At 39.1% G+C, this 25242-nt stretch overlaps 1 pseudogene; it reads left to right on the top strand.

The window, feature by feature from the left end:
* The first annotated feature begins 1893 nt into the window (after positions 1–1893).
* Positions 1894–21066, top strand: LOC149237031 (uncharacterized; annotated as a pseudogene).
* The last annotated feature ends 4176 nt before the right edge of the window (positions 21067–25242 follow it).

The following is a 25242-nucleotide window of genomic DNA, read 5'->3' as shown; positions in this document are numbered from 1 at the left end:
ATTAATGTGTTTTTTCCTTAAAAATTAACTTTGTTTGAGACATAAAAAATTGGTTTTATTAGCATTTTTTAAAAAGTTTGAAAATTGACCCTAGAAAAAAAAACGTTATTCCAGTATCATCACTTTCGTTTTGAAGCTATATTTTGCACGAAAATTTCGTAGTAAATTTCGTAGTCACCGCCATTTTTAAAACACGTTCAAAATTGACACCTAAAAAAAAACATCGTTCCAGTATACACACTTTTTGTTTTTAGCACTGTTTTGATGTTTTTTTGGGGTTTTTTGGCCAGAGTTCCCGTTTTGAGTTTATAGTTCCCGTTTCAAAGTTTACATTATTTCTAAGATTTGTGCTTTGCGGGCCCATATCAGTATCATCAACCTCGATGAGAATGAAATCAGTCTCCTGCTCACCTAATGGTCCTTCCTCCTGTAGTGACCTCTTGCCTCGGTCCTGAACCTATTGTGCTAATTATGGAAGCGAGGCCCCTTCCACCCCGGGTGGAGATAACACTCGCTTGTCTACTGCAAACAACCGTCTAGTGCCCTTCTGATAGGCGATGAACACTGGCACACTAGCAGTCTGTGTCTCATGGCCCTCATGTTGATAAGAAGGTCCACCTGTCTCATGCAAAGCCTCTGAAGGTCCTTGTTGAGCTCTAAAAAACTCACGAGAGATGAAGTCCTCCCAAGTGATGCCCTGTAAGCCAAGCTGATGAATGACCACAATTTTGATGAGAGAAAAATGGTAAATATTGTTGAACCGCTGCTGAGGAATCTTGTGCTGCTTAGGGTGGTCATCTTCTCTATGTTTCAGCACATGAAGTAAGGGATGTTCATCATCCGTACCTGGGTAAAATGCATCAGCAACCTGATATGATAAGCATATAAATGGGAGAACCGGCCCTCACAACTGAAATACTTCATGATCAGTTTCATTAAAGGAGCATATTCATCTTTGAGGTACCAAAAAGGAAACACTCTCTTGAGCTGTCTCAAAAAGCTGGGCTTGATGTATGGTTCATAATGCTGCCGATCAATTTTCTGCCTCTTGTTCCATTGCTCTCCAATGTTGGGAATACCGGTTGCTAGTGAAATGGATTCTGGTGTTAATGTGAAAGTGACACCAGCTAGAGTGGCTTGATCACCATGTAAATGCAGTACAAACAAATGAGCCAACTCATGATGAAATTGAATGCTAGCAACCTTCTCACAAAATTCATAACATGACTGATGTTGGAAACAAGAGATGGCAAGAGGGCAGGCCTGTAATTCAGCAAGAGTGGTTGGTTCTTCTCTAATATGTTTGCCACCTCTATGAGGCCTCCTGGGTGCATGTCCCTTTGTAGGTGAGTCACTGTGGGTCTCCTCTTCATAATCATATGAAGGATCAGATGCCATGTCTGCTGGTGGATAAACTATCTTGGAGTTGTAGGTGTTGATATGTTAAACTGTCTTGAACTGTCTTTGATGATGTGTTTGACCTCTGCCACCAAGGGAAAACAGTGAAATGAGGGACTGTAGAGGGGTAATTTAGGGAAATAGGGAATTAGGGACTATTGGGGTGGGTTAGTTAAGGGAACAGGGAATTAGATTGTAGTTTGGAAGTTTTAAGTATGATACTAGGGTTTGGTGCATTTGGGGTTTTGGGAAAGGGAACTTGGGATAGGAGATTAGGGGATTAGTGAATTTAGGGGGTAGGAGAACTTAGGGAATAAGGAAATCAATGGACAAATGGGATAAGGGAGTGATGGAGGAATTTAAAGGATGGACTTGGTAGCAAAACAGTCAATCAAAACCCAAGCACTGTTTGGTTTGGAAATTTTGAAGAAGTAGGGTTTGATTTCTTTAAACAATCACCATGAAACAAGCACCAAACTTGGATAAAGAACAGTGATGGAGGCTCTATCTACTTGTACCAAGACAAATCCGCGCGTTTTGGGTGATTTGGAGCAAGCTTTGGCAGTTTTCGGGCTTGTTGGCTGTGTGCGCCGCGCATACCGCGCCCGTGTCTTTTTGCACTGCGAAATGCGACCCAATGCGCCGTGCCTGGTAAGTGCGCCGCGCCTCTTGCCCAATGCGCCACGCCCAGCGACTTGGAGCAATTTTCCCCCAAATTTCTCACTTGCTCACCACAACAACTTTGCTTTGCTTTCTCTTTGCTCTTGGAGTGCAAATGAGCTTTAAACATTTGGAGACATGATTTATACATGAAGCTTTTGAATTTTAATTTTGTAAAACCCACTTTCATAATGTTCTGGAAATGACTTTATTTTCAAACTCTGTTTTTTGGACTTTTTCACTTCATTTGAGCTTTGTGATGAATTAAATTACCTGAGCTTTTCTTGTTTTGCAGGTGTTGGAACTACTGGGGCTAAGGAAAGAAACCAGGGTTGCAGATGGAGTGATATACAATGAAGAAAACAAAATTTCATGATTTTTGTACAATAAAAGCAAAAATACTCTATTTTTTCCTCAAAACAAAGTTTTGAGGAAAAGCACATGTTTGAGCACCTGATGATGAAATTTATTGATTATGGAACCTCCTCATGGCCTATTGGTTGTTATTGGACACTTTGAAACATTTTTTGACGAAACCCTAATGAAACCCTAGACCTAATTGACAATGAAACCCTAAAAGGCCTTTGTAATCTTCAAGACAAAAAGAAAATTGTATATGCTTTTTAATTAACAAACATGAGCCAGCAGGTAAATGACACGAGGGAGACTGTTGGAAAGCCACTACCGTCAGATGATCCATGCGCCTAATGGAATGCAAATGACTGGGCGGGACACCTAATATGAAATTCAACAAGGGGATTTGATCTTTGACGGAGGGATGAAGATATCGGCACTAACATTGGCTCCAATGGGGATGGTAGCTCCTTGGAGGTGCCAAGAACTACAGATCTCTGGGAAAGTAGGCAGTGCCTTCGTCCATTGGGCTATGGAGTCAATAACTTCGACAAACCAAAACCAAACTTTTGACTCAAGACTCATAGTTGAACCGACTAATCCAAAACTGAAACAAGACTCTCAAAAGCTGAAACTGGACACTCAGCTGAAACTATCTTTAAACTAACTGAAACAAAAAATGACTCAAGACTGACTTAACTAAAACAAGTACTTACAAAGATTTTAAATGGCAGCAGACCATCGAGATTTGAGAGCTTCAAATCATGATGACAACCACCTGCCTACTGATGAAATATGTACGATCATGTGTAGTGAGCCTTCCAATGTAACCAATCCAACAAATGGCTACTCAATGAAATTCTGCTCTCACTTTCCCCGAGTAGGCAGAACGATGTACATGTAGGCAACTCACAATAACCACTGAAACCAAGGCTCATGATAACGAACCAGGCAACATTTATCTTTTCTAATGCTTGCAAAAGAATGCCAAAGGGATCTTGAAAATCCTGAAGCACTAGCTTGGCTTGAGATCCAGCAGCGAAAACACAAGTACTCCCTTCATTCTGATCTGAAAGAACAATTGATTGTCGAGTGATAAGAAGGCATAGAGAGGGATAAGCTTATGCCATCTGAGCGTTAGCTATAAATTCCTTGATGATGAGAAATTCTGGCATATTGTCTCTCTCAAGGTCATATTCCTCAACTTCATGGTCTAGGTCATTCTTAAACAGAAAACAATCTTCAAGATTATCAAGCATGACAACCTTATCATCTTCATGAAAGAAAACATTATCTGTTTGCTGATCTATAAAGCTAATTACAAGACTATCATCATTTTCAAAAGAGGAAGAAGTTTCACCAACGCCGTCTTGACCATGTGCACACTGCAGACTTGCATTAGCTTTGGCTATAACCTGACCTTTCAAGAGTCGATCTATCTCATCTTCAGACAGAGGAGATAATACTTTCTGTTTTGTTTTGCTCAAGTGATTATTGTCTTCTTGAAATAACATTTCAAAACATGAAAAACTTGAATTACATTCCTTAATTCCCTGATCTTCTGAAATTTGAAAACATTGTTGATCATCTTCATATGACATGGCAATCAAATTATCCAAATTATCATTTACCACTGAGTTATCAAAAGAAGATTTTTCACTTACTCGAACAAAGGTTTCATCTTGTTTTTCATCAAATGACTGGATTACCTCCTCATGAAGGCTTTGTTCTAATGAAATGAGAACAGTTGGGTCAATAACTCTGTCTTCTTCATTCTAGATGATCTCAACAGCAAAGCTCTCCTTCATGGGATTCAGAACAAGGTTGTCTTCATCATCACGATCTGAAATAGCTGACTTGACTTTGTCACATTCTAAAATTGAAACTTGACTTCCCTGCATATTGTCTTCTTCTATGGACAGATCTAAAATAAAACCTTTCTTTCATCATTTTCCATTGTGTGAAGATCTTGATCCTGCTGCAAAGTTTCTTGAGCATCTTGATGAGTATCTTCTAAGCTATTTTTATGCTGCTGAAATGGATTTTCATACAGGGCCTCCATGATCTCATCATCCATGAAGTCATCATCTTCATAAACTTTCTCAAGATGTTCAATAAAACTATAAGCATGATTGCAACAGTTCTGAACTAGATTTAATGATGGATAAGATTCTTTATACCTCTCAAAGAACATGGTATTAAAATCCTTTAAACAGTAAATACAAGAAGGCGGCAAAATTTCATACCAAGATCGGGCTTCACCTTCCAGAGTGGCCATGAATATCTTCATCAAGCAATCTTCAAGAAAATCAACCTTCAACTTGCGAATATGTATGTGAAATCTAACCAGATATAAAGCAGCATCCTTCCTATCATCATCTTTAAACGTAGGCAAATTCCTTTGCTAATTTACCTTTGGAATTTTATTTGGAAAACCTGGAATGTGATCTCGGATAATGGGGCATACCTTCGATCCAGGAAAACCATTTTGATAACAATGAATTCACCAAGAAATTCTTCAGGCTACTGGTTCTTGAAGAGTAGAGTCGCCATAAAAATTCGGAACCTTGGGATTCTTCGACACTGGAGTCACTAGGTGAATGATTTCAGCCTTCATATGTGTCTGACTGTTGTCCACCATCAACAATCAGATCTAACTTGTTTCATGTACTGGGGCAATTTGTAGGCCAGATGTTCCATTTATAAGACTAGACTGGAGATTGACTGAAGTAGCTTTTATCTACTTGCGCAAATGTAAAGCAAAAGCGTTTCGAAGGCTAACTGGCTAATCTTTAGGCTCCGTCTGTAGTTTATAAAACGAAGAACACTAACAAACAAAAAATTTCTTCCCCAATATGGTCACCACTATGTTAGTGCCTAAATCTACCTTAGGCTGAAAAGGTAGGATCCAGGGCCAACATCAAACCACACTCAGCCTGGTAGCTAGCCCTACTAGGTCAGGAGAGGGCGCTCTCTGGGTCAATCTCAACAAATAATGATTGATGAGGGTTTGAGATGACTGATAGAAATACTGATCTTAGGCTAGGTATAAGTGCAAAAGAGTTTGATTTGATAAAATGGTGTTTTGTTGGCTCAGATGAAAAGATAGATTTTGGGTGCGGGGATTGAGGCTCAGTCCTGCAGAGATCTCAATGGGGCAAGGTAGGCAATTGTTTTTGGCACTTAAAATTGAATGAGATGGAAGGAATAGATAGGTGAGGTGTTGAAGAGGGCAAGAGCAATCATGGATCCTCCTCAAACAGCTGAAAATATCAAGAAACTAAAGCAAACTTCAAGTAGAGCACTGCACTTTCAATGGATTCTACTTACACTCTTGTTTGTTTAGTTCAGAAGAAACAAGATAGAGAATGGCATACATAACACATAAGCAAATTCACAATTACAAAGAGAAGCATTGTACCAAGACAAATTGCCACATGAATCCCAAAGAGTGCTGCAAATCCTGGTCTCAATTCCTTAGCCAAAATGAAAATATGAGTGTACAATGAAGCTCAAGGCTTTCTCAAAAGTCCAACCATGCTAATGACTGAAAAACAACATAATATAGACAAACATAGCTCATCCTTTCCTCTAGGGGTCGAGCACACATGTTTAGGAGCTGTTTCAACTAATTCCAAACTGAGAACTGGAAATTAGGCAACATAATAGCATGCCTCCAGAAACAAGGGAACTGATTCATCCGATTTCAAACAACCTTTAAACTAATGAATCTACCTCTACAAGTGAAAATATAACATATTTACATCATGATCCATCAATATACATCAAATTACATCACAAATTTGCCATTAGGAAAGTAAAAAATTCAAACTAGGCAAAGCTGGGTGAAAAACAGAGCAAAACTTGGTTAAACTGGCAATTTTTCCTCTATGCGCTGCGCCTGATTCTCTATGTGTTGTGCCTGTTTGGACTCACTTTTGGAGGCCTTCCCGGTGTCCAAATGATCTCCAAGTGTGCTTTTTGGAAAGGTCTGCCTGTCTACTTTCCAACCCAAGTGGAATTTTTCAATTTCCCCTCCATTTGCCCCTCCAAAAGTCAGTTCTCCCAACACTGCTTCTTGTGTGTCAAAATAGGGGCAATGAGGTCATTTTTTGAGTGTTTTTGACCTTTTTGAGGGCTCAAAACCTGCCCAAATTTCTTGGCCATTGGCAAGCAAGCATAATTTTTCATGCCAAATCCAAAAATGCTGAGTTTTTGTGATTTGGAGGCTCCTAGCAAAAGCGAGCGCCACGTGGCACGACACATAGGGCAGAAAAACCTGTTTTTTGTGCCAAAAAATTTCCAAAATGCAAAAATTGCTCCAAATTTTTTGAAATTTGGGCTGTGTCTTCTCTATCAAGAGCTATGTTGGGCCAAGGAAGCCTTGGCAAATATATGAAGTCGATCATTCTCCTTTTTCCTCTTTGATGCCCTTTTTAGTTTTGCCTTTAAGCTCCTAATTCTCACCTTGCAGACTTTGTTTCTCACCATGTAATGATATGCCATATGCCTCAATAATGTCTTCTCCTTGTTAGCCTTCTCTAACCTCCTCTCCAAGTGGATATTGACTCTTTCAAGCCATGATTCCAGATTGGCATTGATCTCTTGCTCAAGTGAAGTGAACTCCACCCTCCTCCTTTGGGCAGCTTGGCGATTCTCCCAAATGCTTTGCAACTACATAATCACCTGCTGGTCCTCCAGCTGCTTATTCCTTTGCTCCAGGTACTGTATTGTCCATTGGGCTCTATCCAATTTGGTAGACAAGGCATCAATGTCCGCCTGCTACTCCTGAATGATTTCTCTAAGATTTGTGCTTTGCGGGCCCATATTAGTATCATCACCCTCGATGAGAATGAAATCAGTCTCCCGCTCACCTGATGGTCCTTCCTCCTGTAGTGGCCTCTTGCCTCAGTCCTGAACCTATTGTACTAATGACGGAAGCAAGGCCCCTTCCACCCCGGGTGGAGATAACACTCGCTTGACTGCTGCAAACAACCGTCTAGTGCCCTTCTGATAGGTGATGAACACCGGCACACTAGCAGTCTATGTCTCATGGCCCTCATGCTGATAAGAAGGTCCACCTGTCTCATGCAAAGCCTCTGAAGGTCCCTATTGAGCTCTGAAAAACTCATGAGAGATGAGGTCCTCCCAAGTGATGCCCTGTAAGCCAAGCTGATGAACGACCACAATTTTGATGAGAGCAAAATGGTAAATACTATTGAATTGCTGCTGAGGAGTCTTGTGCTGCACTAGGGTGGTCATCTTCTCTATGTTTCGACACATGAAGTAGGGTGTTCATCATCCATACCCGGGTAAAATGCATCAGCAACCTGATATGATAAGCATATAAACGGGAGAACCGGCCCTCACAGCTGAAATACTTCATGATCAGTTTCGTTAAAGGAGCATATTCATCTTTGAGGTACCAAAAAGGAAACACTCTCTTGAGCTGTCTCAAAAAGTCGGGCTTGATGTACGGTTCATAATGCTGCCGATCAATTTTCTGCCTCTTGTTCCATTGCTCTCCAATGTTGGGAATACCGGTTGCTAGTGAAATGGATTATGGTGTTAATGTGAAAGTGACACCAGCTATAGTGGCTTGATCACCATGTAAATGCAGTACAAACAAATGAGCTAACTCATGATGAAACTGAATGCTAGCAACCTTCTCACAAAATTCATAACATGACTAATGTTCGAAACAAGAGATGGCAAGAGGGCAGGCCTGTAATTCAGCAAGAGTGGTTGGTTCTTCTCTAATATGTTTGCCACCTCTATGAGGCCTCCTAGGTGCATGTCCCTCTGTAGGTGAGTCACTGTGGGTCTCCTCTTCATAATCATATGAAGGATCAAATGCCATGTCTGCTGGTGGATAAACTGTCTTGGAGTTGTAGGTGCTGATGTGTTAAACTGTCTTTGATGACGTGTTTGACCTCTACCACCAAGGGAAAATAGTGAAATGAGGGACCGTGGAGGGGTAATTTAGGGAAATAGGGAATTAGGGACTGTTGGGGTAGGGTTAGTTAAGGGAACAGGGAATTAGATTGTAGTTTGGAAGTTTTAAGTATGAGACTAGGGTTTGGTGCATTTGGGATTTTGGGAAAGGGAACTTGGGATAGGGGATTAGGGGATTAGTGAATTTAGGGGGTAGGAGAACTTAGGGAATAAGGAAATCATTGGACAAATGGGATAAGGGAGTGATGGAGGAATTTAAAGGATGGACTTGGTAGCAAAACAGTCAATCAAAACCCAAGCACTGTTTGGTTTTGAAATTTTGAAGAAGTAGGGTTTGATTTCTTTAAACAATCACCATGAAACAAGCACCAAACTTGGATAAAGAACAGTGATGGAGGCTCTACCTACTTGTACCAAGACAAATCCGCGAGTTTTGGGCGATTTGGAGCAAGCTTTGGTAGTTTTCAGGCTTGCTGGATGTGTGCGTCTCGCATCCAACCCAATGCGCCGCGCCCAGCGTATGCGCCGCGCCCGTGTCTTTTTGCACTGCGAAATGCGGCCCAATGTGCCACACCTAGTAAGTGCGTCGCGCGTCTTGCCCAGTGCGCCGCGCCCAGCGACTTGGAGCAATTTTCACCCAAATTTCTCACTTGCTCACCACAACAACTTTGCTTTGCTTTCTCTTTGCTCTTGGAGTGAAAATGAGCTTTAAACATTTGGAGACATGATTTATACATGAAGCTTTTAAATTTTAATTTTGTAAAACCCACTTTCATAATGTTCTGGAAATGACTTTATTTTCAAACTCTGTTTTTTGGACTTTTTCACTTCATTTGAGCTTTGTGATGAATTAAATGACCTGAGCTTTGCTTGTTTTGCAGGTGTTGGAACTACTGGGGCTAAGGAAAGAAACCAGGGTTGCAGATGGAGTGATATACAATGAAGAAAACAAAATTTCATGATTTTTGTACAATAAAAGCAAAAATACTCTGTTTTTTCCTCAAAACAAAGTTTTGAGGAAAAACACATGTCTGAGCACCTGATGATGAAATTTATTGATTCTGGAACCTCCTCATGGCTTGCTGGTTGTTATTGGACACTTTGAAACATTTTTTGACGAAACCCTAATGAAACCCTAGACCTAATTGACAATGAAACCCTAAAAGGCCTTTGCAATCTTCAAGACAAAAAGAAAACTGTATATGCTTTTTAATTAACAAACATGAGCCAACAGGTAAATGACATGAGGGAGACTGTTGGAAAGCCACTACCATCAGATGATCCATGCACCTAATGGAATGCAAATGACTGGGCGGGACACCTAATATGAAATGAAACAAGAGGATTTGATCTCTGACGGAGGGATGAAGATACCGACACTAACAGGTAGAATCTAAAAAGCCTCAAGAGGCCATTGAGACACTAGGAAGACTAGCCAAGAAAATAAAGGAGGTAGAAGAAGGCACTACATCTCAAGGAGAATAAAATCTTGAAGAGGAGTTTGTTGCTACTTTAGTAACCCTAAGCACTCCAATAAGGCCCAAAAGAAGGAACCCAAGAGAACCTCATGTCTATTTCAGAAGAGAAAGAGTAATAGAATACAAGTTACTAGAAAACCTAAACATCCATCTCCCACTTCAATAATTATTGAGGAAACTCCTAATCCTGAGTAAGAAGAGCCTTCAAAAGAAGAAGGGAAAAGACCAATAGTACAATTCGCCAAGGGAGAAGAATTGCAAATATAGCCTGAAGGGCTAAGCACTCAAGTTACAGTGCCATAGGATCAAATTACAATGCTACAGGTACAAACAATAGTGATACATGAGCAACCAACCAAGCTACAAGAACATGCAGCAGAACCACAGGGAGCTCTAAAAGGCCCCTTTTCCTACTACTCTTGGATTAAGGTAGGAAAAGTATTGTCGACTCACTTAGCACCAACCTTATTCTTTTAGCTTGAGGAAGAAAAGTCTATAACTCTTGGGTGGAAGCATATTGCAGAGTCTAAGGGAGTTTCTGATATTGGTGGAATGGAAGAAGAGATGAAACATATAAGAGAGGAGATGGCCCTCCTCAGATTTGATGAAGCTAACAAAAGAGACCATATAAAAAAAGAGAATAAAAAGTTGAGGGCCTAGTTGCAACAAACACAAAGACTGTTGTAGGAAAGAGAAAGCCTGGTTGTCACCTTAGAAACAAATTCGGGCACTTTGGCCCATCTCTCTTTAGAAGTTGTGAACTGTAGGCACCCCTTAAAGGACTATGCCTTGTTTTTAAAAGATCAATGGTGCAAATTCGAAATTAGAATGTTGGCATAAAAGGATTCTCTCCCTATGTAAGATGTTAGAATATTTGTTGACTTTTTCCTCCAGAGAAGCATTGAGGACAAGGCCAAGATTGCATAATTATACATGCACAACTTGGTGTTGTCTGACATGAACATGTGGGACCCAACTTCTTATTTGGATGATGCAAAATTGATGGCCCCAACCTCATGGCTAAGGCATGAAGAAATCAAGGCAAAGGAGGTAAATATATCATTAGCCAAAGAAATGGAGGAACCATTGTGGGTCAGGCCAGAGCATCCATCCCCACATCTCCTCATTGTCAATCATGAACTTATAGCAAAAGATCCTAATTTGGAACAATTTACAGACAAATACGGGAAGAGGGCATCATCCACTTTGAGTATACCTTTAGGATACTAGAGGAGATGGCACACATTGCCATATAGTATGAGGATCATGGAATACCATTCACCTAATAGGTTAAAGATTGTGTTGGCCAAAAGTCCCCTGTACAAAAGAATCATCCAAAGACTTGGAGTCCAATGGATTGGAATCAAATTCAATCCTCCCTTAATGGTAGGCCTTAGGAATATGAAAGTCGAGAAGAAGAACAATGGAATGGAGAGAAATGGAGGAAAATGCAAGTTTTCATCTAGCAGGGGCAACTACATATAACAAAACATGGGATGTCAAACAAACCATCAGAAAAATAATTGAAGAACAGTAGAAAAAGGAATATTAGTAGGTTTCTCAAAGGATAAGCAACAATTTTAGTATGGGGGTATGATGAACCTCCCAATTAGGTACAACTTAAGGCCCCTCTAACCTTTCTTAGGAACATTTAACCTCCCTTTCTACACCTAATAATGTATCTTGCAGCTTTAATAAGTTCTTAATAAGGTTAGAGATGATGTCTGTACTTTGTGTATGTAATGTGTTTATTGTGTAGCTTATTGAGGATATTTAGTATATATCACAAGGAATCCAACCAAGAGAAAAATATGGGACCTGTCCCCTGCTACAGGATGACCAACCTCGGTTGGCTTAAAGTAATTACTACTCCTTTGTGTCATTGCAAGGTCACAGGGAACACGATCCTATTTTCTAGGGCTTTTGGAGGGAAAGCAACCCTCCATGCAAGGAGGTTGCTCCTCAGCCATTTTTGTATAAATAAGGGCTCGAGTAGTCCCATTGGGAGTCGAATTTTCGAAGTAGAAATCAACAGTAGCCAAGTGAAGGATTTTTGTCTAGCATTCCAGTCTTGTAATCTTCTACGTATGAGCACATTTTATGATCAATGAATAACACTTTTGGTTCTTAGACTACTATCTCTTCAGAGATCCGTCGGTCTCCTTGGGTTAGGGTCCACCCCAAGTGCTCAAGACCCATCTTCATACTTTTATTTTCCATGCAATAGTTCAGCTAGTCATTTCTGTAATATCACTTCTTAATATTGTTTTCTACATGTTAATTAGTTTGTTTGTTTACAAGTCTTTTTATGAATATTGTTTTAGTAAGTTTAGCAATAGTTCTTTTATGTAGTTAACATTCATTTCCATGCATTTAGATTATTTAGATTGTTATTCCCCTACTTGTCGTCATACATTTATGTATTCTATTATTGCATAAATTCATGTTGCAGAGCTACAAGAAACCTCATAATCATTCTTTTAGTAAATAATCTCACCCATTATAATAGCTTAGAAAATACCTTTTAACCATCCTTTAGCCTTTCCCTAATTTATCCTTCCTTCAAGCAACATCTTAAACATGTTTTTATGCTCACCGAACTGTCTCTTGTTGCAAAACAAGGACTCTTGTAGCAGCCGACATTTTACATCAAAAACTCATTCAAATTTTCATTTGAGGCATGGTTAGCCTTCATTGGCATAATACAACATCCCCAAGACCCCAAGAATGAAATTTGGTAGCCCAAAGACCTCATAGAACCTTTGACCTAGTTAATGTAGTAGAACTACCTTTTTTGTAACTTAGGGTTTGATGTTTTACTATTTTCTTCAGTTACAAGTTTGTTTCCAATGCACAACAGAGTAGATTTACTTTTGTTTCAACACTATTGAATTGGTGTCCCCCTCTTTCCTACAATTTTGAGTATTTCATGTAGCATAAACAACAATGTGGTCTCTGCGTAACTTAGTTTCTCTTTAGTTGCTTTCACTTGCATAAGATCAACAAAATAAGAACACATTGCATGTTTCACACGTAGTTTCGACCCCTCTGAAGTTTGTATGAACCCTAGGTTGACAATTAAAGTCAAGACCCCTTAGGAGTTGCAACATTCTTGTTGTAATACTAAGGGCCATCACCAATATTGCCTCATCAAGTATGGAAATTCCTTCACCATCAACACACACAAGGGAAAATTGAAAATTTAATTAGTAAGTGCCAACCGAGCTAAGAAATTGATCAATTCTAGCAAGAATTATGTTTTACTATTTTTAAAAGAAAATCAGTATGTGAGAGAGAAAATTGATCCCTAGAGGGGTGTGATAAGAAACAAAAATAACAACTGGAAGAGTTTCTAAGGGATAAAATGATGTGTTCCCGGAGCCTAAATGGCTACCACCCAAGAGGGAAGTGTAGCATGAGATCTAGCTATTGTCGGACTTACCATTGCTAAACATTGGGTTATACAAGCAGTCTATTATAGAAGCAAGTGAGGTGAAGAATTAGTTGCAACAAATACTTGAACAATGTGTCATTCAATCGAGTACATCACCACGTGGGTCACCCATCATCATTGTGCCAAAGAAGGATGGGATTCAAAGAACATATATAGATCACAAAGCATTGAACAAAAATACACTCAAGAACAGGTACCCCTTGCCCAAAATAGATGATCTACTAGATCAATTGCAACAAGTGAAATAATTCACCAAGTTAGACTTAAAGCCTAAATATCATTAGGTTCAAATCTTAGAAGAAGATACCTAACAGACTGCCTTCAAAACCAATCAAGGTTTGTATGAGTGGTTATTTAATCCATTTGTCCTATGCAATGCACCAACTACATTTATGAGGTTAATTAATGATATATTGTGCTCTTTTATAGATTCGTTTGTTATTGTCTATTTGGATGATATACTGGTATAAAGTGCTACCTGGGAGGAGCACATCTCACATTTGACGCAGGTTTTGGAGACATTAAAGAAACATCAATTTCTAGAAAATCTCAAGAATTCTGAGTTTACACAACAATCTTTGGTGTATTTGGGGTATGTGACAGGTGGAGGACAGTTGAAGATAGATACTACCAAGATAGAGGCCATCATGAAATTTTTGGTGCCTACTAATTTTTATGAGATCAAGAGTTTCATTGGTGAAACATAGTACATGAGTAAATTCATAACTTCATTTTCAGCCGTAGCAGTTGTTGAATTAAAGTTGCCATTGATGTCAACCTAAGCAGTAGCCAGAATAAGCCTCACTTTCATGGATAAAAATGACAAGGAAAATCAAGCCTCTTGGGCTCAAGATTATTTTCATTGGATAGTCCTTGCCGTGTCGATTCTATTAATAGGTAGTACTTCTCATAATTCCTCACAATTGAGGAGTTATGCCCTTTTAAAGATTGAAACCCCATTAAGTGGCCAAGGAACCCCAAGGGAAATACTTCAAGTAAATTTTATATTATCCAAGGAAAATAAATTAAATGATCTCATCGTATTCTAGTCAAAGTCAGAAAGGGAGGGAGATTTATTCAAAGATAATTGATCAAAATTTAAATTTACATGGTCCTAAAGTTGGTGGGATTTTTTGGCTCCAAATTGAAATTTGAAACTTAAGTTTCAAATTTATTTTTCCCTCCTTCCTCAAGTTGGCTTCCTCCTTTCTTCAAGTCGGCTCCTAGAAGCCTCTTTCACCATTATAAAAAGGCTCAACCCGACCTCAAATCAAGACATCAATTCATGCTCATTTTCTCTGAGATTCTTGACCTAGAGTAGTCACACAAAACTTCAAGAGAATGTCTTTTCGAAAGTCTAGGTACGTGTTAATCTTGATTTGGCTTATGGTTTTGACAAGGGTTTCTCTGTGATTTCCTGAGGAATTTCAACTTCTCTTAAACGGAGCATGTGGAATTTTTCTGAGGCAAATTTACATCTTCTTAAGGCCTACTCTACCATTTTTTTCTAGAAAGACATATGTGTCCTCCTAAAGTAGGTTCGTTAGGGTTTATGTGGAAATTTTCGACCATCAAAGGAGTGCCTTACTGGCACACATTTGCTACAACTTTTATGGCTTGTTTTCTTGAGAAAAGAAAATCCTTTTCACATAATATCTAAATATTGGTTGCATCATATTTTATTAATCATGGCCCTTGAATCTGAACTACTTTTGATCTCCTATTAAGACAGCCAACTCACACCTAAATAGAGGCATAATTTATGGTATATCAGTGGAACTATAGTTGAATTTTAGGTATGGTTTGTGACCACTGATTCAGGCTTCTACAACGCATATTTGAGGCTATTATCAATTGCACAAGGACCCATGTTTTGGTTTGAGTGTGGGCTTAAGGACGCATCTATGTTCATAAATTATTTGGACTAGGCTTTGTCTGATTTGTGGCTTTCTTTTTAAACCTTAATGCATATTCAGGCCTTTGCAATAGGGCATGACCTGAACCTATCTACAATCAAAGGTCTCCTACATGGAGGATTCTATAATTCTCCATGACTAAAATCTGAAGTGATTTTGTACCTCACATTGATGGAAAAAAGAACCCAGATCTGAGACTACAATTGTCATATATTCAATGATCATACCTTGATAGGGTGAAAATTCTTGAGACATTGGTTCAATCTCATCATCTCTTTTAAAGAAAATTTGAGGTTCTATGAGTCATCTCCTATATTCTTCAGTGCTCAATGTTGCATTATACCTTGGTAAATATCAAATTGTATTGTCATCAGAAGCTTTGATATGAGCACTTCAATTGAAATTATTATAGATTATAGCAAGGTCAATATGGCATAAATTTCAGATACAGTTCAAGCTTTTAATTTGATATGAATTTACATTGAGGTGGTTGGATTGTCTTGGCATAAAGGTTTTGTTGCATTACTCCTCATTGTATGGACTAACTTAGAGTATCCTTCAAGTTCTAACATTTGTCACAGTGGTTAAAGACATCATCTAAAATGGTGAAAACAAGGGCAGATGCATCAACATCAACAATAGAAGGAAGACATCTTCAGACAACTAGTCATTCTCTTTATAAACTATGGTTTCTTAATCAGATTTAGGACAAGCTAAGGGAAAAAAGGCAAGGAATTTACTTAGAAATTAGAGGCACAACGTCATCATCAAGGTAGATCAAGTAGTAGAGGAGGACATCTCCAGGCATCTTCAGGTACAACAGTGAAACTCTTTGCTTCAACACATCATAGGTATGGCTTGATTGAATAAATATTTCTAGATTGTATGCAATAAGTAGATTAGTGGTTGATTTCACATCTAAGGGATACATCGACATTTTGGATTTGGACAGTTGGTTTGGTTTTTGAAGTTGAGCTATCACTAAATATCTTTATAAGTGGGCCATTGTCCCTGATATGGGAGCCCATAGTTCATTCTTCCATTTTTATATTTTAGGGTGGTTGGGTGGTGCAAGGTAAGAGAGTGAAGTCTCCTTTAGGTTGGATCCTGAAAACACTTCAGGGTGGTAGGGTTGTGCTAGGGAAAGTTGGAGCTTCCAAGGCATTAGAGCGTCCTTCCGGTATAAATTGGTAAAATCAAGGTGTAGGAGCATCCTTTCAGGAGTTGGAGCTGCCTGATAAACTTGAATGCTTTTCTAGAGTATTAGGGGGTTTGAGCTTCCCTTTCAGTTGGAGCTGAAGCAATTTTGTACTCACAAAATATTAGAAAAGTATTCAGTAGTTTTTCTCCCATAAGGGTTTCCACCTAAAAATCTCTCAGGCACTATTATTATGATGTTTTGATGCTTTGTTTATTTCTGATGCTCTAAAAATTAATAATGTACTAATTATAATAAGAAATATTGATTCACCCCTCTCTCAACATTTCCAACAATTGGTATCAGAGCAAGTCCCTATATAAGCAGTCTAACCACTGAAGGGAGATCATGGATTATACCAAGAATGGAATTTCATTGTTCAATGGGAAAAAATATGCACTATAAAGTGGAAGGATGCAAATATATATACTTTCATAGGGATATAATATTTGGAGCATCGTCAAAAATGGTTACACGGTGCCAACCTCTCCTCCAACAGATGAAGCATGTAAGAAACATGTTGAGAATGATGCTAAAGCTAAGAATGTCATTTTGAGTGGACTCTCGAAATCTATCTATGTTAAGGCAATGGGCTATAAAACCAAAAGATATTTTGGGCAAGCTTCAGAACATTTTTGAAGGAGACAAGAAACTCAAAGAGGCAAAACTTCAAATTTTTAGAGAATAATTTGAGCAACTAAAGATGAGAGAAGATGAGAACATTGCAGCTTATTTTCTTCGAGTAGATGAAGTAACAAATTCTTTGGAAGGATTGGGAGAACCATTAGACAAAAAGGTTATTGTTCGAAAGGTTCTAAGATCTCTTCCAACAAGATTTAATCCTAAGGTTTTTGTTCTAGAAGATAGATCAGACTTAGACAATGTTAGTATGTACAAACTACATGGGATTCTTATAGCTTATGAAATGAGAACCGAACAAGAAGATGCATCTACAAGATAAGGTGCATTCAAGGCCTTAAAGAAGACAAGTAAAAATAAGAAGGAATGAAAACATAAGCCCATTCAAAGTTGCAGTGAGGATTCAAATGAAGAAATAACCAACCTCGTGAGGAAACTCAAGAAGGGAACATGAAAATGAAAAGGTAAGCTCCCCTTAAAATGTTTTAATTGTGGAAGAATTGGTCATTTCACTGCAAAATATCCCTATGCAAAATGCTCTGATAGTGATGAAGAAGAGGCTCCCAAGAAGAAGAAAAATCAAAGAGGGAATAGGAAACAACACAAAAAGAAGATGTCCAAGAAAAGTATATCCTAAAAAAGAAGGCAGTTCCTCATTTGACGAAGAAAGTGATAGCGATAGTGACTCAGAAAAAGTAGTGTTCATGGAATTTGAAAATCAAGAAGCATCGGAAAATGAAAAGGATGCGGAAGGAGAAGTCAATATAAAGAAGGAATTGATCAGTGTCCTTAAAATATAGAAAATAGAAAGGAAGAACGTCAAGAAGTTGCAAAAGGAACTAAATAAGCTGAAGGAACACTTTGATGATCTCAAGAAATAGGTTGAAGACTCTAAAAAGATAATCATAAATATGAAAGTTCAATTAGGAGAAGCACAAAAGATTGAAGAAATGCTCAACAAGGAATTGGAAGAGAATACCAAAACAGGGGAAAGTTTGGAAGCAAAGATAGTTTCTCTTTGAAAGGAAGCACATAAGAAGGATATCCAACAGAACTTCATGTACAACTCTAAAGTGTTGGATGAAATCATCAACAGCCAAAGGTCATGTGATGACTAGTCATAACTAGGATATAATACAAACTTTCTTAAAGGTTCAAGCTCCATGACAGGAATTAAGGATGAACGAAAAAGATATGTTGATGTATCAAAGAACCAATAAATAATTCAAAACACTCATCCTCAACTCAGGATCAGAGGATGTCCAAGCAACAAACGATTAGAAGTAATTCCCAAAGGGAAGATTTTTAGAGATATGCACCGCCTAGAAGAACCTCTTCTCTGAGGTATGAAACCATTTTTCTTGGTGTATGTTACTCTTGCAACAATTTTGGGCAAAAAATTGTAAATTGCGATGCTTATGCTAGAAACAAAAGGAATTATGAAAGCTACCCAAAGAGAAGCTACGTTAAGAGGCCTCGTGAAGATTATAACTATAATTACAACAACTTTGGTTTATTAAGAAATGAAGTAGAATGTTACAAGTGCAATAAATTTTGACATGTAGTGAAAGATTGCAGGATGATTTCTCCTTCAAAAGAGACAAATCAAGATTTCAATGCTCCTCCAAAAGTATAGAAAAGGAAAGAAAAAACACGTAGCCTTACTCTGACATCCCAGTGCAAGAAAAATGAATGGTTAATTGATAGTGGCTATTCAAAATATATGACAGGGGATAAAGACAAATTTATAACCTTACAAAAGGACAAAGATGGAGCAATCTCATTTGGTAATGATGGCTCATCTAAAATTTTTAGGAAGGGTTGATCTGAATGAAAAGTGACATCCGCCCATGATATTTACCCACAGTATCTGCCAATGGTATTTGCCCCTAGTATTGTAACTAAAGAGGCTATAAATAATGGGCCTCACTTTGTGAAAGGACAACTTTGTCCACACAATGTAGTGGTAACCATTTCTCTTGTTTAATATAGAGTTCTTTCTGTTAATTATTGGGTGTTTTCTCTGCTCACTTTGATATTGGCTCTCTAAGATCTAGATCAATGATATTAGAGCCAAGTTATGATTTCATGAAAATCTCCAGTAAAATTTCTCTACTCATAATATTTCGTTTTGCATTTGGAGAAGGGACAAAAAATGACTATTTATTTCAATGCTCTTTTTCCAATTTTGTGTGCTTACTAATCGATGAACAAGGGTTTCAGCTTAAGACCTCCAAATTTTCTTCTAGAACCCCATAAAGTCACAACACCGTCTATAACCCCACAAATAGCCATTCCATGCTCATCCCCTAAGATATTTATTCCCTTTCTCTGTAGTCTCCCTCTATGGATGCACAACTCCTCTAAAAAAAAAACATGCTAGAAGCCTTTTTCTATTGAGTCGCCTCCCACCTAGCTTCGATGCATGGGTGGCATCACCATTATTTCATCAAATACAATGATTTTCAATTATGTAACCACCTACATGAGGTAACACATGCTTGGATCACTTATAGCTTATGCGAGGAGCATATCCCGACAATCCAGTAAAACCTCACAAGGTTTTCTTCAAAAAAAAAAAAAGATTTACAGGTCTTGTCCACCAGTTTTATAGGTTGGAAATTGCATTGTTTTTGGCAATAGGTATGGATAAAAGCAACAAAGAGTGTAGGCTAAATACATCTATGGTGGGTGGTTCTGATTTAACACATTCTTCATAAATAGGTAATGGGTAAAGAACCTATAATCTTTCAATGCATTATGAGTAAATTCAAGTAGTTGTCCTACTAGCTAACAACTTGTTATCCATTAAAGTGCAAAATTCACGAGATTGTATTCAATAGTTAACATAAAAAAATAAGAACAATTGGTGGGAGTTATCAATCAGTCTAGGTTGGATCAGTGTCTGGTGTGGGCATCCTCTTAAGAATATTGTTTTTGAAAGGTTGACAACACCACTACCAAAAAATCATAAGGAGATTTTTTAAAAGGAGAGGATTATCATTTTGAATGTTTTTAGATCTAAGTATGTATGTGTAGGGAACAGAGTAACGGCTTAGTTGGCTAGATCAATCAATGCTCACCATGGAGCTTTGGTCATGTTACCACATTTTGCATGGAATGTACTAAATTGGGAGACTTGAGACCCAATTCAAAGCTCAGTTAAACAACGCTTTCGATTTGAAGCCCAGTTTAATATTTTCCTCGAAACCAACAAACCACGGGCATTAATTTTATTTCCTACTTGACCTCCATATATAACTGCATCGACACCAGGGAAAATATTGTGGGTCTAGTGGACAACAACAATGATCGTCAATGGGCTAACTATTAGTCCAACATCTTCATGTTCCTCCACATGGCCTCTTAGCTCAACATCATCGTACATTACAAGCGAAATTTATATCAGCACTACATTGATCTTGATTTAGATGTGGAGCCATTCTCGTCAACTACCTCTATAAGATATGAAAGTTTGGCAGACTCAAGCTCTAAAGAGGACTCTAGCATCATCTCGATGAGAAAGTTCACCTATTGGTTCCTTAAGATTGATCAAATTTTTGTCCCATTTTTTTTATCAATGCTTGGGTGGTGATCATGGCTATAATGGCGATGTTTCCATTTTCTCTTTGGGGTTTGTCACGAGTTTACCGTTTTACAATAGTGGGCACTAGATTCTCCAGTTCTTATTCCATATATTCACAAAATGGGAGGCTAATGGCATGGAATCTTCAAGCTATTCAATTGTGGCTCTAATTACTAATTTCTACCAAGAATTTCATCTATCTTCTATATTGCTTTATCTTTGTTTCTTCACCAATGACCATTAAGTTTTCTTTGGTACTAGCATTGTGTTGGTCTCTTGAGTTATTTTTGAAATATTTAAGATGAAACTTCAGCTATGTCAATCCTTATAGAAAATACTTGGAGAATCCTTGTCTATGGATAGATACGAACAGTACAAAACGTAACATTTTGAGTTCAAATTTTGAGATTATGCTAGGTTTTTTGTGATAATTTTTCTTTTCATAGTGCAAGGTGTTATGTATTAGTAGTTTTTGCTCATGTTTACTCAATTCCACAATTTTATGGAGGTCACATATCTTCTTGTGACATTTCCATTAAAATATTGCTAAGAAGGTCAAATATGTTATGTCAAGAGTCCTGCATGTTGTACAAACAAAACATTCATATTTTGATCTCATGCTAGCCTCAAGAGCATTAGACATAGGAGTGGACCCAATTTCAACTTATATGGTCAAGATTGCTTACCTAGAAAAGGTGTTACATTTAAGCATGGTATAAGCACGTGGATTTCTTGATAGATTTATTGCAATGGGTCCCATGAGAATTTACAAAGATAAGCCACTAGATTTATACTATGAATATTGACAAATGAACTATCTCATCATGGTTTTGGGTAATCCATAAACCCATGGTTATGGGTCAACCACACAAAACTCTTACTACCAGAGTCCATTTACTAGGCCACACACTGTTAATATCGTAGTTGTCTCATAAGCATTACAAGGTATCTCTATCATAAAATCTTGGTTCATCATGGTTATGGGTCATCCACAAACCCACAGTTATGCGTCAACCACAAAAAACCCTTACCATCGAAGTCCATTTACTATGCCACACACTATCAATATCACAGTTGTCTTATAATCATTACAAGGTATCTCTATCCTTGGATATTCGTTCATCATGGTTATGGGTAATCCACAAACCCATGGTTATGGGTCAACCACTCAAAACCCTTGTATTCAACAACACTTGGTTCTGGGTCATCCACAAACCCATGGTCAACCCTTCCCTTCGTTGGCTCATGTTCAATAAATCTTCTCAGGAGGGAACTTTACGCAATGGGGACCATTGCTTCCACCCATGGTATTTTCCCCTAGTATTGTAATGAAAGAGGCTATAAATAACGGGCCTCACTTTTTAAAAGGAAAAATGTGTCCACACAATGTAGTGGTAACTATTTCTCTTGTTTAATATAGAGTTCTTTCTGTTAAATGTTGGGTGTTTTCTCTTCTCGCTTTGATCTTGACCCTCCAAGGTCTGGATCAAGGGCACAATCAAGCTTGGAGGCAAAGAAGCCATGGAAGAAAATGTTGTTTTCATTGATAATATGAATCACAATCTACTAAGTATAAGTCAAATGTGTGACCAAGGGCACATGGTTATGTTCAACTCCGAGAAATGCGAGATAAGGAAAGAAAATTCAGGAAAATTGGTAGCTACAACATAAAGGGCTCCAAAGGTCGTGGAGGCGGCGTAGTGGTAAAGTCGACCTCATCATGACGGATCGGTCTTGTGTTCGATCTCGAGCAAGGTCGTAGCTCTTCGTGCGAGTAGTAACCGAACCGGGCCAAGCCCACTACCTTTTAAGGTCGTGGAGGCGGCGTAGTGGTAAAGTCGACCTCGTCATGACGGACCGGTCTTGTGTTCGATCCCGAGCAAGGTCGTAGCTTATCGTGCGAGTAGTAACCAAACTGGGCCAAGCCCACTACCTTTTGGATGTGTCATCTAGCAAAAGAACCCTTGCGCCCGAGCTACAGCTGTGCGACTGACCTAGGCGATCACAGCGCAGGGACTGAGCTTCGGCCCTCCTTCATGGCCCCTTCGGAAGCTCCACTGGTGGGGATTGATCCTCAGTTGGCTTTTTCAACACTGATTAAATCGTTGCCCCCACAGCGCCCCCGACCAACAGTCTCGAAATTTATCGAAAAGCTGGATGTTCTTCAGGAGGTCAGCCTGCCCCCAGTTCTCCCATGCATGGCTGCCTTGTCCCTGGTAGAAAGAGGACTTATAGGTCAATTCACAGGCCTCTGGCCATCTCCAAAAACTATTCAAAGATGGGTTGCAAGGAACTAGTCCGACAAAATACAAGGGAAAATCTCCATTAGATTATGCGGGAAAGGGTACTTCACCTTCCACTTCGAAAGTAAAGAAGATAAGGATTTAATCTTCAGAAATGGGCCCTATTTCATGGACTCAAGGGGCCTGTATCTCAACAAATGGACCCCAAATTTCGATCCAGAGCTGGATGTTCCTAGTGCAGTCTCGGTTTGGGTCCGGCTCCCTCACCTCCCTCTTCATTGCTGGGGAGATGAATCGGTTCGCGCCATCGGGAATGCAGTCGGAAAATATATTGATTACAGTGAACCAAAAGAAAATATGCAAGCCTGTTTGCGGATCTGTGTTGAAGTGGACCTCGGCAAAGGCCTCCCAGAAGCCATCAAGCTTAAAGTGGATGACTGGAGCCACATACAACAACTGGATTACGAGTAGATCCCATTTAAGTGTAAGGTATGTCACGAATATGGCCACTTTGCCAATAGATGCACTAAGCTTATTGATGTAGAAAATGGATCACAAGAAGAACAATGGGAAATGGTTAAAAAAAAGAAAACGGTCTCTTCAGTAAAAGCTCCCCTTGATTCAGGCCCTTCGACTTCTTCTGCAGCCCATCCCACCCCTTCCTCCCCTGCTCCCTCCAAACCACCTCCCCTCTCCCGTCCTCAGCCCCTTCCCTCATCCAACCCCTTCTCTGTCCTCCCCACCCCTGATCCCCAGGAGCCCCCTCTCCTTGAAAGCCAACACCAAGACACTATTGAATCCTCATTACCTCTTACTATTTCCTCTCAGCCTCTTCTTGATCCTCCCCTCAACAGAATTACCAGAAGCTCATCTAAAGATCATGGGGGTTCCAGTGAACTCTCCAAGAAACCTGGCCCAAGCAGGAAATATGCTAAGCAACACAGGGATGAGAACGCGCAAAAGGACATAGCAATGGGAATGCAGACACCCATAGAAACTTATATCTTGGGACAACATGACAAAGAAGCAATCAACAAGGACCAAGAGGGGTGAGCACCTCTCCACACACCACATATCCAATGATGAAAATATTATCTTGGAACATCAGGGGACTTGGGCACCCCTCTAAGGTAGCAGCCCTAAGGGATCTTATCATCTCTGAGAAGCCAAGAATTATTATGTTACAGGAAACAAAACAAAACCACAAGGAAATGATTAAAGTCATTGAGCAACAGAGACAGTATAGAGGAAGTATTAGTGAGGCAAGAGGAGCCTCATGAGGAATAGCAACAATTTGGAATCAAGGTATATGGAACTGTATTTAGGAAACAATAAATCAACACTGGATCAAAACAACTCTAGAAAATAAAGCAGATCAGCAAGCCATTATCATCTACAACATCTATGTGACGAATCACTACAGAGATAAGGATAGTTGTTGGCATGATCTAAAAGACAGTCTGGACGCAGAAGAGAACACTAACATTATTCTAGGAGGTGACTTTAATTTAATCCTCCACACCAATGAGAAAAGGGGAGGCAGTTTTACACCTGATCCATATAGAATACAGTTGGAAAATATCATGTAGGAGCATGATCTTATGGATGTCCCTCCAACAAACCATAGATACACCTGGAACAACTGCAGGATGGGTGCTGGTAACATCATGGAGCAGTTGGACAGAATTCTCATCAATATTACAGTTCTCTCTGCTTTCTACGTCGGATATGCTAACATTCTAACGTGCTCTGCCTCCGACCACTTCCCAATAGCTCTAACGCTGGAAAATCATAGGCCACTTGGGCCCATCCCATTCAGATACAGTTCTCTATGGAATGATATACTAGTAGTTGAAGGAATTGTTTATAGCTCTTGGATCCAACACGTGGAAGGCTCTCCCGGTTTCATTTGGGAAACAAAACTACGGAAAACAAAACAAGCCATCAAAGAATGGGCTAAAACAAAGTATCAAGAACAAGAGAAGGTAAAAAAAGAAATTAAGAACAAACTGGAGAGTATCCAAAGAGCAATAGAGGAAAATGGCCTCTCCCAAGAGAACAAATAGTAGGAAAATGAACTCTACTTACAGCTATACCGAGTTAACGGAGAAGAGGAAACAAAATGGAGGCTCAAGTCGAGACAATTATGGTTACAAGGGGGTGACAAGAACTCAACTTTTTTTCACAAGCAAATGACAGCCAGAAAGATAAGGAATAATGTTAGCTCCATCCTAGATGCAGAAGGTGATAGAAAAAGCACTCAGGAAGCTATTCGAAGAGCTGCTACATATCACTATCGGGACCTGCTAACTGAAACAAAGGAAGCAGAGGATTATACAGATTTATTGCAGCATCTCCCAA

Source organism: Pinus tabuliformis, chromosome 8 (assembly GCF_031772625.1).
Source record: "Pinus tabuliformis cultivar Carrire ecotype Pingquan chromosome 8, CPIR1, whole genome shotgun sequence".
Taxonomy (NCBI): Eukaryota; Viridiplantae; Streptophyta; class Pinopsida; order Pinales; family Pinaceae; genus Pinus; species Pinus tabuliformis.
Note: the sequence above shows the minus strand (reverse complement) of the source record. Positions and strands in the feature narration are given on the sequence as shown.